This window comes from Somniosus microcephalus, chromosome 1, assembly GCF_052327205.1.
Source record: "Somniosus microcephalus isolate GS21.2 chromosome 1, FLI_Smic_1.0, whole genome shotgun sequence".
Classification (NCBI taxonomy): domain Eukaryota; kingdom Metazoa; phylum Chordata; class Chondrichthyes; order Squaliformes; family Somniosidae; genus Somniosus; species Somniosus microcephalus.
In genome coordinates, this window is record NC_140987.1 from 130,033,443 (window position 1) to 130,051,095 (window position 17,653).

At 44.2% G+C, this 17,653-nt stretch overlaps 1 long non-coding RNA gene across 1 annotated transcript in view; it reads left to right on the top strand.

Annotated features, from left to right (window-relative positions):
* The window catches only part of LOC147124360 (uncharacterized), a 55,611-nt gene extending 45,676 nt beyond the window's left edge, over positions 1–9,935 (top strand). The window contains exon 4 of the long non-coding RNA XR_015079778.1: positions 9,104–9,935. This is a non-coding gene — a long non-coding RNA (uncharacterized LOC147124360). The remainder of the gene's footprint in view (positions 1–9,103) is intronic.
* The last annotated feature ends 7,718 nt before the right edge of the window (positions 9,936–17,653 follow it).

Genomic DNA, 17,653 nt, shown 5'->3' on the forward strand with positions numbered 1-17,653 from the left:
GGTGATTTTATTGAAACATATAAGATACTGAGGGGGCTTGACAAGGTAAATGCAGAGAGGATGTTTCCCCTCGTGGGGAAATCTAGATCTCGGGGGCATAGTTTCAGAATAAAGGGTCGCCCTTTTAGTACTGAAATGAGGAGGAATTTCTTCTCTCAGAGGGTCGTAAATCTGTGGAATTCTCTGCCCCAGAGAGCTGTGGAGGCTGGGTCATTAAATACATTTAAGGTGGAGATAGACAGATTTTTCCAAGATAAGGGAGTGAAGAGTTATGGGGAGTGGGTAGGGAAGTGGCTTTGAACCCAAGATCAGCCATGATCTTATTGAATGACGGAGCAGGCTCAAGGGGCCAAGTGGCCTATTCCTGCTCCTATTTCTAATGTTCTTATGTAAAATTCCCTGGAATCTGGAGAGGTCCCAGCGGACTGGAAAACTGCAAATGTAATGCCCCTATTTAAGAAGGGAGGGAGACAGAAAGCAGGCAACTATCAACCAGTTAGCCTAACATCTATCATTGGGAAAATGCTGGTGTCCATCATTAAGGAAGTGGTAGCAGGACATTTAGAAAATCATAATATAGTCAAGCAGAGTCAGCATGGTTTTGTGAAAGGGAAATCATGTTTGACAAATTTGCTGGAGTTCTTTGAGGATGTAACGAGCAGGGTGGATAAAGGGGAACCAGTAGATGTCGTGTATTTGGATTTCCAGAAGGCATTTGATAAGGTGCCACATAAAAGGTTACTACACAAGATAAGAGCTCACGGGGATGGGGGTAATATATTGGCATGGATAGAGGATTGGCTAACTGACAGAAAACAGAGAGTCGGGATAAATGGTCATTTTCAGGTTGGCAAACAGTAACTAGTGGGGTGCCGCAGGGATCAGTGCTGGGGCCTCAACTATTTACAATCTATATTAATGACTTGGATGAAGGGACTGAGTGCAATGTAGCCAAATTTGCTGATTATACAAAGATAGGTGGGAAAGCAAATTGAGTGGAGGATGCAAAGAATCTCCAAAGGGATATAGATAGGCTGAGTGAGTGGGCAAAAATCTGGCAGATGGAGTTTAATGTGGGAAAATGCGAGGTTATCCACTTTGGTAGGAAAAATAAAAAAAGGTAATTATTATTTAAATGGGGAGAGATTACAAAATGCTGAGGTACAGAGAGATCTGGGTGTCCTTGTACATGAATCACAAAAAGCTAGCATGCAGGTACAGCAAGTAATTTGGAAGGCAATGGAATGTTGGCCTTTATTGCAAAGGGAATGGAGTATAAAAGTAGGGAAATCCTGTTACAACTGTTGGTGAGACCACACCTGGAGTACTGTGTACAGTTTTGGTTTCCTTATTTAAGGAAGGATATACTTGCATTGGAGGCAGTTCAGAGAAGGTTCACGAGGTTGATTCCGGAGATGAAGGGGTTGTCTTATGAAGAAAGGTTGAGCAGGTTGGGCCTGTACTCACTGGAGTTCAGAAGACTGAGAGGGGATCTTATTGAAACAAATAAGATTCTGAAGGGGCTTGACAGGGTAGATGCAGAGAGGATGTTTCCCCTTGTGGGGGAATCTAGAACTAGGGGGCATAATTTCAGAATAAGGGGGCACCCATTTAAATCAGAACTGAGGAGGAATTTCTTCTCTCAGAGGTTTGTGAATCTTTGGAATTCTCTTCCCCGAAGAGCCGCAGAGGCTGGGTCAATGAATATATTTAAGGTGGAGATAGACAGATTTTTGAATGGTAAGGGAGTCAAGGGTTATGGGGAGCGGGCAGGGAAGTGGAGTTGAGGCCAAGATCAGATCAGCCATGATCTTATTGAATGGCGGAGCAGGCTCGAGGGGCCAAATGACCTACTCCTGCTCCTACGTCTTATGTTATGTTCTTATGTAATCCTACTAATTGCAGAAGTTAGCCTTCAATATTTCAACAAAGGGTCAATGTATAAAATATGAAGTTTAAAATTGTTATGACATTAAGAGAAAGTAGCAGTACATGCTTGTAAAATGTGAGATCTAAATCCTGTTCACCTGGAAATTTTATGCCAGTGTAACGTATGGCTATCAATAGTGAAATATGGTGTTAAAATGAAGAAACTTTCAAAGTACTCTTCCAGTTCTGTCTTAATATTTATCTTTGTGACAATATTATTTTAATTATTATAAAATATGTATGTGATTTTCTGGTCTTGCAGACACCTATCAATTCAGATCTTCTGCGTTCAGCTACTTCATTAACTTTTTTAACGAGGTGCTGAGCACATCCCAGAGAGACACCTTTCACTTCGTTTTTATTTCAGATTTCCAGCATCCAGAGTATTTTCCTTTTGTATCATTTTGGGGTGTATGTTTTAAAATGAAACATAAGTTACCAATATACTTGCATTGTTGTAGCCACCATATTGGAATCAGAGGGCAATATATCATCAGTTAACATTAATAACTAACTGCACTCCAATATCCCATATGTTGTGCCACCCACTAAATGACGGTAGACAGCAGAAGCTTTTGTTTTATTGGCAGTGAACTCATTATTAGTCTTCTTTTTTTTTTAAATCACTCATATTTATTTCTCAATCGCATGGTCCAAACTTACTGAGACGAATGTTTCCCTTTGATGTAGTCATTTTTTAATTGAGCCAGAAGGCTTCCCAACTCACTTAACTTTTGCTTTGAACAGAATCCAAAACCAATCATTTTAATACCTAACTGGCCAATATGTTTCAACAGCTGACACAGTGAAGGCTGTGCTGAGTGTTTGTGCAGGTGGTGTCTTTAACCTTCACTCTATATTGAATGGATAAATTCTACTCAGATTCTGCAATCCTGCTTACAATTACAGAATGTCCTTTCCATGTTTTGTTAATCCTCTGGAATCAAGACATATTTCTAAACATCATCATAGAGAGGCAGAAACAACAAAATACATTTTATGTTGTGCCTTTTATCACAAGACTCCACCATAATGACTTTTGAAATCACAGTATACATACTTTTAAACCTACACTATTTCAGTGAAGTTTAGTCTGGACTGTTACCAATAGCTGACTTCATTTTAGAGCATATGTAAAATAAATGTTTTTTCCCCCTATGTGTTTTTGCTGTCCTCTCCTGAAGGCGCTGATTCATGCTGAGGTACAGTTCTGTGGGTGCTGGCAGCTCTCAAGTATCTCACATCATTCTTTAGCTCTAAGTCTAGTCAGTGACTGTGATGTGTGGACTACGTGACCAAGTGACAGAGGTCACCAGAACAGAATCTGGCCCTGGTGTTCACAACATCAACAGCTGGCATTTATATAGCGCCTTTAATGTAGTAAAACGTCTGCAGTTGATTCACAGGAGCGATTATCATCCTAAATTTAACACCTATCCACGTAAGATGATATTAGGACAGATGACCAAAAGCTTGGTCAAAATGGTAGGTTTTAAGTACATCTTAAAGGAGGAGAAAGAGCTAGAGAGATGGAGAGGTTTTGGGAGAGAATTCCAGAGTTTAGAGCCTAGGCAGCTGAAGGCACCGCCACCAATAGTGGAGGGATTAAAATTGGGGATGCGCAAGAGGCCAAAATTGAGGAGTGCAGAGATCTCAGATCGTTGTACGGCTGAAGGAGGTTACAGAGAAAGAGTGGGGCGAGGTCATAGTGCGATTTGAAAAAAAGGATGAGAATAAATATTAAAATTGAGGCATTGCCGGACCGGGAGCCAATGTAGGTTAGTGAGCACAGGACTAATGGGTGAACAGGACTTGGCGTGGATTGGGATACGGGCAGTAGAGTTTTGGATGAGCTCAAGTTTATGTAAGGTGGAAGGGGGGAGGCCGGCCAGGAGAGCATTGGAATAGTCAAGTCTAGAGGTAACAAAGGCATGGATGAGGGTTTCAGCAGCAGATGAGCTGAGGCGGGGGCGGAGACGGGTGCTGGTACGTATTCATTTACATGCACATTCCAACAGGGATCACTGACTAGAACTCAGAAATTAGAACATTAGTTGATTTCCCCTCCTGCCAGCTCAAGGATGCTGAAGCCAACAGCAATGTCCCCACTGCTAACATAGAAACATAGAAACATAGAAGATAGGAGAAGGAGTAGGCCATTCGGCCACTCAAGCCTGCTCCGCCATTCAATTTGATCAAGGCTGATCATCCAAATTCAGTACCCTGTCCCTGCTTTCTCCCCATACCCCTTGATCCCTTTAGCCTTAAGAAATATATCCAACTCCTTCTTGAATACATTTAATGAACTGGCCTCCACCGCCTTCTGTGGTAGAGAATTCCACAGGTTCACCACTCTCTGGGTGAAGAGATTCCTCCTCATTTCTGTCCTAAATGGCCTACCCTTTATCCTTAGGCTGTGTCCCCTGTTTCTGGACTCCCCGACCATCGGGAACATCCCTCCTGCATCGAGACTGTCTGTCCAGTCCTGTCAGAATTTTATAAGTTTCAATGAGATCACCTCTCATTCTTCTAAATTCCAGCGAGTACAAGCCCAATCGACCCAATCTCTCCTCATACGTCATCCCTGCCATCCCAGGTATCAGCCTGGTGAATCTTCGCTGAACTCCTTCCATGGCAAGAACATCCTCCCTCAGATAAGGTGACCAAAACTGCACACAATACTCAAGATGTGGTCTCACCAAGGCCCTGTACAACTGCAGCAAGACATCCTTGTTCCTGTACTCAAAACCTCTTGCTACGAAGGCCAACATACTATTTGCCTTCTTAACCGCCTGCTGCACCTGCATGCTTACCTTCAGCAACTGGTGCACAAGGACACCCAGGTCTCGTTGCACTTCCCCTTCTCCCAATCTATTGCCATTTAGATAATAATCTGCCTTCCTGTTTTTGCCACCAAAGTGGACAACCTCACATTTATCCACGTTATATTGCATCTGCCATGTTTCTGCCCAATCACCCAACATGTCCTAATCATCCTGGAGTTTCTCGACATCCTCCTCACAGCACACACGCCCACCCAGCTTTGTATCATCTGCAAATTTGGAGATATTACATCTAGTTCCCTTGTCTAGATCATCATTAATATATATTGTGAATAGCTGGGGTCCAAGGACCAATACCTGCGGCACCCCACTAGTCACTGCCTGCCACTCGGAAAAAGACCCATTTATTCCAACTCTTTGCTTTCTGTCTGCCAACCAGTTCTCTATCCAAGTCAATACCTTGCCCCCAATCCCATGCGCCTTAAATTTACACGCTAATCTCTTATGCGGGACCTTATCGAAGGCCTTCTGAAAGTCCAGATACACCACATCCACTGGTTCTCCCTTATCTATTTTACCAGTTACATCCTCAAAAAATTCCAGTAGATTAGTCAAGCACGATTTACCTTTTGTGAATCCATGTTGACTTTTCTGATCCTGTCACTGTTTTCCAAGTGCTCTGCTTTACATCTTTTATAATGGACTCTAGCATTTTCCCCACTATCGATGTCAGGCTTACCGGTCTGTAATTCCCCGTTTTCTCTCTACCACCTTTTTTGAATAGTGGGGTAACATTAGCTACCCTCCAATCCATGGGTACTGTTCCAGATTCCATCGAATGTTGGAAGATGATCATCAATGCATCTACTATTTCTAGGGCCACTTCCTTAAGTACCCTAGGATGTAGATTATCAGGCCCTGTGGATTTATCGGCCTTCAATCCCATCAATTTCCCTAACACCATTTCCCTACAAATACTGATTTCTTTCAGTTCCTCCCTTTCATTGGACCCTATGTTCCCCGGCATCTCTGGGAGGTTATTTGTGTCCTCCTTTGTGAAGACAGAACCAAAATATGTATTTAGTTGGTAAGCCATTTCTTTGTTCCCCATTATAAATTCCCCTGATTCTGACTGCAAGGGACCTACGCTTGACTTCAGCAATCTTTTTCTCTTCACATATTTATAAAAGCTTTTACAGTCAGTTTTTATGTTCCCTACAAGCTTACTCTCATATTCTATTTTCCCCTTCTTAATTAATCCCTTTGTCCTCCTTTGATGAATCCTAAATTGCTCCCAATCCTAAGGATTATTGCTTTTTCTGGCCAATTTATATGTCCTCTCCTTGGATCTTATGCTATCCCTAATTTCCCTTGTTAGCCACGGTTGAGTCACCTTTTAACTGGGATGAACAAATTCTGTAGTTCATCCATGTGGTCTTTGAATGTTTGCCATTACCTATCCACTGTCAACCCTTTGAGTGACATTCCCCAATCAATCCTACCCAACTCGCACCTCAGACCATCATAGTTTCCTTTATTTAAATTTAGGACCCTAGTCTCTGAGTCAACTACTTCATTCTGCATCTTAATGAAGAATTCGATCATATTATGATCGCTCCGACCCAAGGGGCCACGTACAACAAGATTGCTAATTAATCCTGTCTCGTTACATAATACCCAGCCTAAGATGGCCTGATCTCTGGTTGGTTCCTCGACATATTGGTCCAGGAAACCATCCCATAAACACCCCAGGAATTCCTCCTCCACAGTATTGTTACTAATTTGGTTAGCCCAATCTATATGTAGATTAAAGTCACCCATGATGACTGCTGTGCCCTTATTGCTCGCTTCTTTAATTTCCCTTTAAATGCCATCCCCAACCTCCGCCTTACTGTTTGGAGGTCTATATACCACTCCCACTAACGTTTTCTGCCCCTTGTTATTTCTCAATTCTACCCATACAGATTCCACATCATCAGAGCTAATATCCTTCCTTACAATTGTGTTAATCCCTTCTTTAACCAGTAATGCTACCCCACCTCCCTTTCCTTTTTGCCTATCTTTCCTGAATATCAAATACCCTTGGATGTTGAGTTCCCAGCCTTGGCCATCCTTGAGCCACGTTTCCGTAATCCCAACCAAATCATATTCATTTACCTCTATTTGCACAGCCATTTCATCCACCTTATTACGAATGCTCCTCGCATTAAGACACAAAGCCTTCAGGCTTATTTTTTTAACACTCTTAAACCTATTAAAATTATTATTTACTGTGGCCATGTTTGATTTAAACCGTTGATTGCTCTGACTGCCACTTTTGTTTTTCTCCTTCCTTTCTTTTGCTTTTATCCTTGTTTCCCTTTCCTCTGTCCCCTTGCTCAGGTTCCCAACCTCCTGCCATCTTAGTTTAAACCCTCCCCCAGAGCACTAGCAAACACTCCCCCTAGGACATCGGTTCCAGCCCTGCCCAGGTGCAAACCATCTGGTTTGAACTGGTCCCACCTCTCCCAGAACCGGTTCCAATGTCCCAGGAACTTGAATCCCTCCCCCTGGCACCATTCCTCTAGTCACGTATTCATCTGAAATCTCCTTCTATTTCTACTCTGACTAGCACGTGGCACTGGTAACAATCCTGAGATTACTACCTTTGAGGTCCTATTTTTTAATTTACCTCCTAACTCCCTATATTCAGCTTTTAGGACCTCATCCCGGTTTTTACCTATATCGTTGGTACCTATATGCACCACGACAACTGGCTGTTCACCCTCCCCTTCCAAAATGTTCTGCAGCCGCTCTGAGACATCCTTGGCCCTTGCACCAGGGAGGCAACACACCATCCTGGAGTCTCATTTGCGGCCGCAGAAATGCCTATCTATTCCCCTTACAATAGAATCCCCTATTACTATAGCTCTACCCCTCTTTTTCCTCCTGTCCTGTGTAGCAGAGCCACCCCTGGTGCCAGGAAGTTGGCTGCTGCTGCCTTCCTCTGATAAGCCATCCCCCCCCAACAGTACTCAAAGTGGTGTATCTGTTTGAGAGGGGGATGTCCACAGGGGACCCCTGCACTACCTGCCTGTGCCTAGTACTCTGCCTGTTGGTCATCCCTTCCCTTTCTGTCTGTCCAACCTCTACCTGCGGTGTGTCCAACTCCCTAAACGTGCTATTCACGACGTCCTCAGCATCATGAATGCTCCAGTATGCATCCAATCGCAGCTCCAGTGCCACAATGCATTCTGTCAGTAGCTGCAGCTGGATACACTTCCTGCACACGTAGTTGTCAGGGACACAGGAAGTGTCCCTGAGTTCCCACATAACGCAGGAGGAGCATACCACGTGGCCGGGCTGTCGTGCCATGACTTACCCTTTACTTAATTGAAATTAAATTAAATCAATCAATCCCACCAATTACACTACAGTTAAATGGTTTACCAACAGTCCCCGCTACACCAGAGAGACCTTAGTAACTATAAACCACAGAGTTAAAGTTTAAAAAGAGAGAAATACTCACCAACCAATCACCTACCTGCTTTCTGGTGATGTCACACTTCGATTACTTTTTACTTCCTCCCTCTGAGCTCGGAGATTGGAGATTAGTAAGCCTACCTGGTCTCGGAGCCGCTTTTAACCGCTGCCGCTCAGCCGCCTCGTCCCTCGCAGGTCCGCCCGCCTGCCGCCGCTGCTCTGAGACCTACCTGGTCTCGGAGCCGCTTTTAACCGCTGCCGCTCAGCCGCCTCGTCCCTCGCAGGTTCACTCGCCTGCCGCCACTGCTCTGAGGCCTACCTGGTCTCGGAGCCGCTTTTAACCGCCGCCGCTCAGCCGCCTCGTCCCTCGCAGGTCCGCCTGCCTGCCGCCGCTTTTCTGAGGCCTACCTGGTCTTGGAGCCACTTTTAACCGCCGCCGCTCAGCCACCTCGTCCCTCGCAGGTCCGCCCGCCTGCCGCCGCTGCTCTGAGGCCTACCTGGTCTCGGAGCCGCTTTTAACCGCCGCCGCTCAGCCGCCTCGTCCCTTGCAGGTCCGCCCGCCTGCCGCCGCTGCTACCTGTTTGGTTCCCTCTTGTCTGAAAAATGAATGCAGACTGACACAGTTATATATGTGATGTAATAGCCTACCTCTTCCCTGTTAGGTAAAATGGGGTCTTAATTACACCTGTGTGTCCTGGTATAATTACCCCCACCTCACCTCTAACCCTACTTAACCAGAAGACTACACTTAACATTAATGTGTAACACTACAGGAGATCGACAAATGGAACAAAAAAAATCTTTAAAAGTAAACGTGTATTTGCCTGTGCAGTAATTGTAAGAACTTGCAAGGTCACTGATGTGTGGATTAGGAACAATATTGAACAGTTTTGCATTGGTCTGATGATGCCCCTTCCTTCCCATGGCAGTTTCGCTAGTTTTGGATGGATGGGGGAGGATGGCATTTCGACCTGTGAAAAACCAATGAATTGTTCGGAACCTGGAAAGCACCCACAGCTCCAGAAAATGTTCTTTTAAGTTTCCAGCTCGCAATGGAAATTGGGTATTGCAATGAGGGTGTGCAGAGAACACCAACAAGAGCGATCCCAAGCGTAAGAAGGAGGAGTGATAAGAAAAGATTGGAGCAGGCTGAGCTTTACAGTCTAGAAAGAGGGGATCTAATCGAAGTATATAAAATATTAAATGTTACAGACACGATAAGCCCAGAATACTACTTCAATCTAAGCTGGGAAAGTTGGACCAGAAGACATAAATTTAAATGAGTGAAAAGTAAATTTAAAACTGGAACAATGAAGATCTGCCTGCATTACTTTCAACATGCGCAGGCAGATCACACATCGCGATTCCTGTGCCCATTTTCGGCCTTGTCGAATTTTTTGCCCATTAAATGTAGTTGGCTACTATAATAGGAGAGCTGAAGCAATAGAGGATGAACTTTATTGGTTTACTTTTTCTTATGTTTTTCTCTGTCCCTGGGTCTGACCATTTATTTAAGGTGATGAGATCCATGTCAACAATTTCATCTCTCCAAAGGGTGCTTTTCAGCTCATCAAAGCTCAAGCTGTAGGTATTGATGTGGCCATGCTGTAAAAGTGGCCATATCAACTATTAAAGTGTTTGAAGCATCAAACCAGGAAGTGCCCTTGCTTACTGAATTATCTTGTCTGTGATCCTGGTCACCTCATCGCACATGAAGAAATAACTGGTGCCAGAGGTGCTCGAAGGGTTAACCCGTAAAACTAAAAGGCCTGTGGACAAATATTACATTTTAATACTTGTTGGGTGAACATTCTGATTGGCTCAGTTGATGTACAGAGTAGTGAAAATATGTGGAATAAAAACAAAATGCTGGAAACACACAGCAGAGCTGTCAGCATCTGAAAAATAAGACAAGTTAACAGTTTGCGTGAGTTAATATTAGAAAAGAACAAAGAATTTACATTTATATAGACCCTTTTATGATCTCAGTACTTCTGAAGTTTAGACTAAGTTGTAATGTAGGGAAATGTAGCAGCCAATTTGCACACAGCATGGTCCTATAACCAGGAATAAGATAAGTGACCAGATAATCTGTTTTAGTGATGTTGCTTGAAGGATAAATATTGGCTAGGACACCTGGAGAGACTCCTTGCTTTTCTTCAAATATTGCTTTTACACCCACCCGAGAGAGCAGACAGGGCCTTGGTTTAACGTCTCATCCAAAAAATTGATAGTGCTGCACTCCCTCAGTATAGCACTAAAGTGTCAGCCTTGATTAGGTTTTCAAGTTTCTGGAGTGGGGCTTGAACCCACGACCTTCTGATTCAGAAAAAGAGTTCTATCACTGAGCCAAGGCTGAAGATGGGAGAGCTCCTTTATTGAACTGATTAAAACAAATAGGGCAGGAGAGAGCCACAGAAATAGATAAGAGTAAAGATAGAATACGTGGAACAGGATCCCAGTAGAAGCCGCTGATGCCGAGTAAATTACAAAAACAAATGGCACTTATTTAACATAATGAAATGCGCCAAGATTTTTTACAAAGAAGGGACTGGACACCAGGCAGGAATCTGGGAAGAGGATTATGGAGTGAACAAAGGAATTCAATTGCTGCAGTTGAAAAGATAGGATTTGAAGAGGCTTTGGAAATTGGGGAAAGGTATGGTAAGGTAGAGGGCATTAGGAAGGCTCTGATGCCAATGATGGAGTGGAAGGAACACCTAGAGCTGAGTCTGAGGAGCAGAGGTGATGAATGGAACCTAGGGATGGAAGAGGCTGCCATAGTAGGATGTAGCAAAACCATGAAGGGTTTTATAAACAAAGACAATGGTTTGGAAATGAATGTTCTGGGGGTTAGGAAGCCAGTGGAGATTGGCAAGGATAACACTGATATGTGTGTGGGACTCACTATGGATTAGAATGTGGATGGTGAAGCTCTGGGTAAGTTTGAATTTATGTAGGATGGAGCTTTGAAGACTGAAAATGGCAAAGGTGTTGGTAAGGATTTTGGGGGTGATGGGGGTAATGTTGGGGCAGATGTTGGTGATATTATGGCAGTCTTGGGGGTGGCCTGGATGTGAGGTTTGAATCTCAGGACCAAACAGTATACTAGCTAACTGTTTCAAAAAGGAGCTGGATAAAAGTGGAATGAGACTGGTGGCTTTAGGGATATGTATAGACTAAGATCCTGATTAAATGCTCAGTGGGTCTGAATGGCTTCTATGCTACTGGGGTGGGGCAAGAAGCAGGGTAGGTTGCTTGAAGGACAGCAGGCCCAGATTGAGTAGTGGAAGTGTGAAGATGAATGAATATTCTAGAGTTGCTTAATCAAGCATTATTTATTCTGAGCTTTCTCTCAGATTAAATGCGCATTGAGTCAACGATTGGGTAAATTGTATTTAGCCTGTCAATGAAACAAGATTGATGGATTGAATTTTTCATTTCATGCTTTCGTATATTATTCATTGAAAATTAAGTTCTGTATATTTTTCATCTATTTTGCTTCACAATTTTATTTCTTCCCTTCATTTACGCCTGGAATCCTATTTTTCTTCATCTCTGAGGAAACAGAACCACCTAAAAACAGATGATGTGGTCATTTATTTCATTGCTTTTGTGGGATCTTGCTGTGCTCAAATTGGCTGCTGCGTTTCCTACATTGCAACAGTGACTACACTTCAAAGTACTTCATTGGTTATAAAGCGCTTGGGAGCACACTGAGGTTGTGAAAGGTGCTATATATATGCAAGTTCTTTCTTTAACATTAGTTAGGTGTAGCTTTGAGCCATCCACAGGGAATGGTTTTTCACAGTGATGCGCACACACACACACTTTGCTTTAGATAGTTTTTCTTACATTTTCCCTGACTTCCTCTCATGGGAGGCATTTCCCTCTGCGCATTCATGTGGAAAATTGCCCCTCAAAATGTGATAGAATGTCACAGCCTTTCCAGATTGTGGGGAGGAAAAAAGCATTTCTTGTGTCAACATGGTTTTAGAAAACTGCTTTCCCAATCATTCAGCTACAATATGTTCTTTCCACATTCAGCAATCTCAGTTTTGAGCTTTCCTGAGCTTAGAGTCAGGAATTAGATGACAAAGCAATTTTGTGCAGAGGACACATGTTCACTGTCGATTACACGGACATTGCCTGAACAGAATTCCCAGTTGTCAGTAAAAGAAGACCATTATCTTTGATTTAAACTCAGAGGTTAAGAGCAGAGTCTGAGACTACAGAAATAACTGGCAATGGCACTTCATTTGCTCTCTAACAAGTCATATTTATGTGACGGGGGCTTTGTAGTGAAATGTGGTAGTGCATTGTCCTTTTACTACTGCAAAGGTCTGATGGGATGAAAAACTCCTCTCTTTGATGGCTGTAAAGGTCCTATATGAGCAGTATTCATCCAGTTCCTAGTGGGAGTGTGCCTACAACAACACCTTGCATTTATATAGCACCTTTAATGTAGTAAAAAGGTCGCAAGGCACTTCACAGGAGCATTATCAGACAAAATTTGACACTGAGCCATCTAAAGAGATATTAGGACAGGTGACCAAAAGCTTGGTCAATAAGGTAGGTTTTAAGAAGCGACTTAAAAGGAGGAGAGAGAGGTGGAGAGATTTAGCGAGGGGAAATTCCAACGCTTAAGGCCTATTCATCTGAAGGCACAGCCGCCAATGGTGGAGCGATGAAAATCGGGGATGTGCAAGAGGAGCACAGAGCTCTCGAAGGGTTGTACGGCTGGAGGAAGTTACAGAGATAGGGAAAAACAAGGCCATGGAGAGGTCTGAACACAAGGATGAAAAATTTAAAATTGAGGCATTGCCGGACTGGGAGTCAATGTAGGTCAGTGAGCATGGGGTGATGGGTGAACGGGACTTGGTGTGAGTTAGGATACAGGCAGCAGTGTTTTGGATCAACTGAAGTTTACGAAGGGTGGAAGATGGAAGGCCGGCCAGGAGAGCATTGGAATAGTCGAGTCTGGGGGGACCAATGGCATGGATGAGGGTTTCAGGAGCAGAGGAGCTGAGGTAGGGGCAGAGACAGGCGATGCTACAGAGGTGGAGTAGGCGGTCTTGGTGGTGAAAAGAATATGGGGTTGGAAGCTCAGCTCTGGGTCAAACAAGATGCCGAGGTTAGGATCAGTCCATTTCAGCCTCAGACAGTGGACAACGAGGAGGATGGAATCAATGGCTAGGGAATGGAGGTTGTGGCGTGGACCGAAGACAATGGCTTCAGTCTTCCCAATATTTAAATGGAGGAACTTATTATATAATAAATAATCAGACACTAATTCGTATTAAACTAGCAATCTTACACATAGCAGTTATAAGAATGGTGAGCGAGTGTGGGAAATGGAAAAATCATACTGGTACAGTAGTTGCTCTTCTATCAGGAACTCCCTCACTTGGCAGACGAAGAACAGAAATGTAGGCAATTGTTTGAACAAGTCCTCACATCTGAATGTGAGGTCCAGTAGCAAATAAGTGTAACATTGGTTGGGGGGTGGGGGATTTTGATCTAACCCACCTGGTGAGAAACTAATGGCATTGGATCGGCTGCCCGTTTTACACTCCTTCCCATTTTACTTTTCATTGACTTCAATGGAAAATAAAATCAGGTGGCCAATCTGATCCCGTCAGTTTCCTGCCGGGCAGATTAGGTTAAAATGACCCCCATTGTGTTGTCATTGCGCTACATTTTTACACTCACTGAGGTGAGGGAAGTTAGTGCTGTGGAATAGAACACTTTTCCAGTTTCTGCATGCAATTCCAGCTTCAAGCACTTACATCGGATTACATAGGATATACGGCACAAAAACAGGCCATTCGGCCCAACCAGTCCAAGCCAGCGATAATGCTCCACTTACAGGGTCAGATATAGCATAGAAAAGACACAGAGAAAAATATTTTTCTGCTATTCTCAACAATGTTCTCAGCAAAGGAACCCCCTACTGTGCAAGCATGATACTTATTCTGCACTTATATGTACCTTTACAGCGTGGGTCATGACTCCTGGGCAGGGAAGCAATATTCCTAATGCAGCTGAATTGTGACATATTCTACTCGATACTCTGCCTGGGCATGCCTGCTTTCTTCAGGACTCAGAGCACCACTGGACACCTGCAGCAACACATGTATCAAGCTTTAGATTGTTATATACTTTATGTACATGGGTAGATCACCAGCCTGTGTAGCCAATATAAACTGGCCACAAATCTTAAGCTTATTCATTGGTTCACTGTCTATTTTGTGCCAAGGCCCCAACCCCTATAAAAACACTTTAATTTAAGATCATTACAGCAAGCAGAGGAGCCTTTCTTCCCATTGAACGAAAGATGGATTCAAACGGAAACTTAAAGGTGGAAGGACAGTGTTCTAACCTGCTGCCATCACTCGGCTTTCATGTGATTTTATGTTAATTTTTTCCATTTGGTTGTTAATGTTCAAACATCACTGTGAAGTTGCTAAGTTGCAATTTTCCACAACAAATTTATAACGGAAGTGCGAGTGAAAGGTTGATATTGCTGTGAAAATCTTACCCATGTTCCCAGCAGCTCCATACAGTGGGCCAGAGCATGCTCACACAGTGAACCTCAAAATATAGCAGTGACTTAACTAAAATAACAGAGACTGTGTAGAAATGAAAGATATCTGATTGCAGTCCAGCATATGAACAACTGGCTTGTTTTCACCTCATGACTGAGCTTATGTTCAGAATGCAACTGAACCTTATAACACATTAATAGTTTGCCAAGAAATGTTATGCTCTATTCAGGATTTCTACTGAGAGTTTATAAGAAAAATGACCAGTTTATAATATTTGTACCTCAGCCCATTCAATCATTCATGTGTTGCAACTGAATCAAAGTAGCAACACCTTATTAAACAAAATATGGTCTAATATAGTTAATTATTGGTGTTTGAAAGATGACTGACATGTATTAGACTGAAAATGTTCACTGTGCCAAACAATGAAAACATGAGTAATTAGAGAATATTTTGTACTTAGAGCAGGAGTATAGGCATAAAGACATTGCAGTATATAGGGGGAAAAATTCAGTTGGTTTGCGCCTCCCATTAGCGCCTTAAGAGGGCGCTTATGGGGCGCAAAGCAACTAGCGCCCGGGCGCGGCGATATCTGCGCCTCTCGCGACATTGACCAGACATTTTGCAGCGGCGCTAAACAATACCGCCCCGATCTCCTGCGCACACAGATCTTGACGTCATTCGAGCGTGCAACGCCCTTGTGGCGTCCCAGAACGGAAATTGAGTGGCGCCCCCCATCCTTTCCGCCTGGCGAAAGCAATGACAGGTAGATTGGAATGCTGCCCAGTCGCTGTGGGGATGGGGGGGGCGCTACTTAAAGGGGGCCTCTTCCTGGCTTTTTCTGTGGTAGACATTTTTGCACCACTCGTTCTGAGAGAAGAGAGATTCTGAGAGAGAGAAAGAGAGACTTCTGCATTGAGTCAACGCTGTGTGAAGTAGTTTTGGCTACTGAGCATCACTTTGCAGGTACTTTGGTTTTTGGCCTTCATTACTTTGATTGCCAAGAGACTATGGGGGCTGCACTGATTGGGGGCGTCGTCCTGCGCCAGCAGAATCAGAGGCCACAGACATTCAGAGAGAGAGTGGCAATCATGACCAGACGGAGGAGGGCCAGCAGGCCTCTGTACAGGAGACCTTACCCTCCCAGGGTATTTCGCCAACAATTCTCCTATATTAATATGTCTGAGGAGTAGTGTTTGCGAAGGCTGCGCTTCAGCAAGGAGGTGGTCACTGAGCTCTGCCACCTGCTGCAGCCAGATCTGCAGCCTCTACTGAGGACCAGGACGTCTCTATCGGTGGCAGTGAAGATCACAGTGGCGCTGAACTTTTATGCCACCGGCTCCTTTCAAGCAGCTACTGGGGACATCGCCAATATCTCCCAGTTCACGGTCCATTGCTGCATCCGTCAGGTCACAAATGCCCTCTATAAAAGGAGATGACAGTACATCTCTTTCCCCATGACCCGGGCCAAACAGCATGAATGCGCATTGGGCTTTGTGAGGATAGCGGGCTTCCCCATGGTGCAGGGCGCCATTGACTGCACACATGTGGCGTTGCGTGCACCACATGAGAATGCAGAGGATTTCCGCAACCAAAAGGGGTTCCATTCCTTAAATGTCCAGTTGGTCTGTGACCACAGACAGCTGATACTCGCTGTCAATGCCCGCGATCCTGGCAGCAGCCATGATGCATTCATCCTGCGCCAGACTACTGTGGCAGAACTTTTCCAGGCACCACATCACCCAGGTGGTTGGCTTCTCGGGGACAAGGGATATCCACTGTGCACCTGGCTGATGACACCGCTCCGTACGCCCAATACCCCTGCTGAGCTGTGGTACAATGAGAGCCATCTCGCTACCAGGAACATTGTTAAACACACAATCGGCGTACTCAAGCAACGGTTCCGCTGTCTGGACCACTCAGGAGGAGCCCTGCAGTACTCGCCTGAGTAAGTCTCCCTCTTCGTAGTTGTGTGCTGCATGCTGCATAACCTGACAATCCTCAGGACCCAGCCAATACCACCAGGCCTTGGAGCACCACCAGATGAGGAGGAGGAAGAGGAGGAGGATGATCATTGTAGCGTCCGTGTGTAATTGAGACACGGACTGCAGGAGTTGGTTATAACAGGTGTTTACTGAATGGAGACAAAACTGGAAATACTATGCAAGGTTACTACACAGGCTTATATACAGGGGTGGTCACTACTGGTACTGCAGTATACAGGGGCTGCAGAATATAGTTCCTTCTTCAGGTTACATACACTACAATTCCTCCCCTTTTAGCTAAACAGTACATAACATTCGATTAATAATTAAATAACATATTTACAATTACAGTTGCTATATACATTAGCTGAAGTTAAGCAATTATAAATTCAATCTTTGAGGAGGCTTCCTGATTCTGTCCGGATAACGCCTCTTTGGGGTATCAGGTTCGTCTGGCAAAGTTGATTCGGGATCAACGTCATTGTTTGGTTCGTCTGCTTCCAATATCACCGATTCTGAGGTAGATGCAATTGGTACTTCGGTTTCATCACCAGGTGTATCGGATCGTGGTGTGGATTTGACGTTTTCCAGTGACTCTAGAATCTGGTCAGCATGGCGTCTTACAATGCTCTCTCCAACGTCCACGGTATACATTAGAGGTCCTTGCCGTGTGCAGATCGTTCCTGGCTGCCATTTCTCTGCGCGGTAGTCCCGGGCCAAAACTGGTTGACCTATCTTAAAACTCCTGGTTGGCCTTTCATTCATATTCTGAAACTGCCTGTTCTCCACATCTCTTCTGATGTTTGGCTTAACCAATCCAAGCGGCATCTTAGTCTTCGGTTGAAGAACATCATGGCTGGAGTTTTGTTGGTAACTGCATGTGTCGCATTCTGGTAGGCAAACAAGAAGTTATCCACCTTGTGTTGTAGGGGTTTGTCTTCATTAC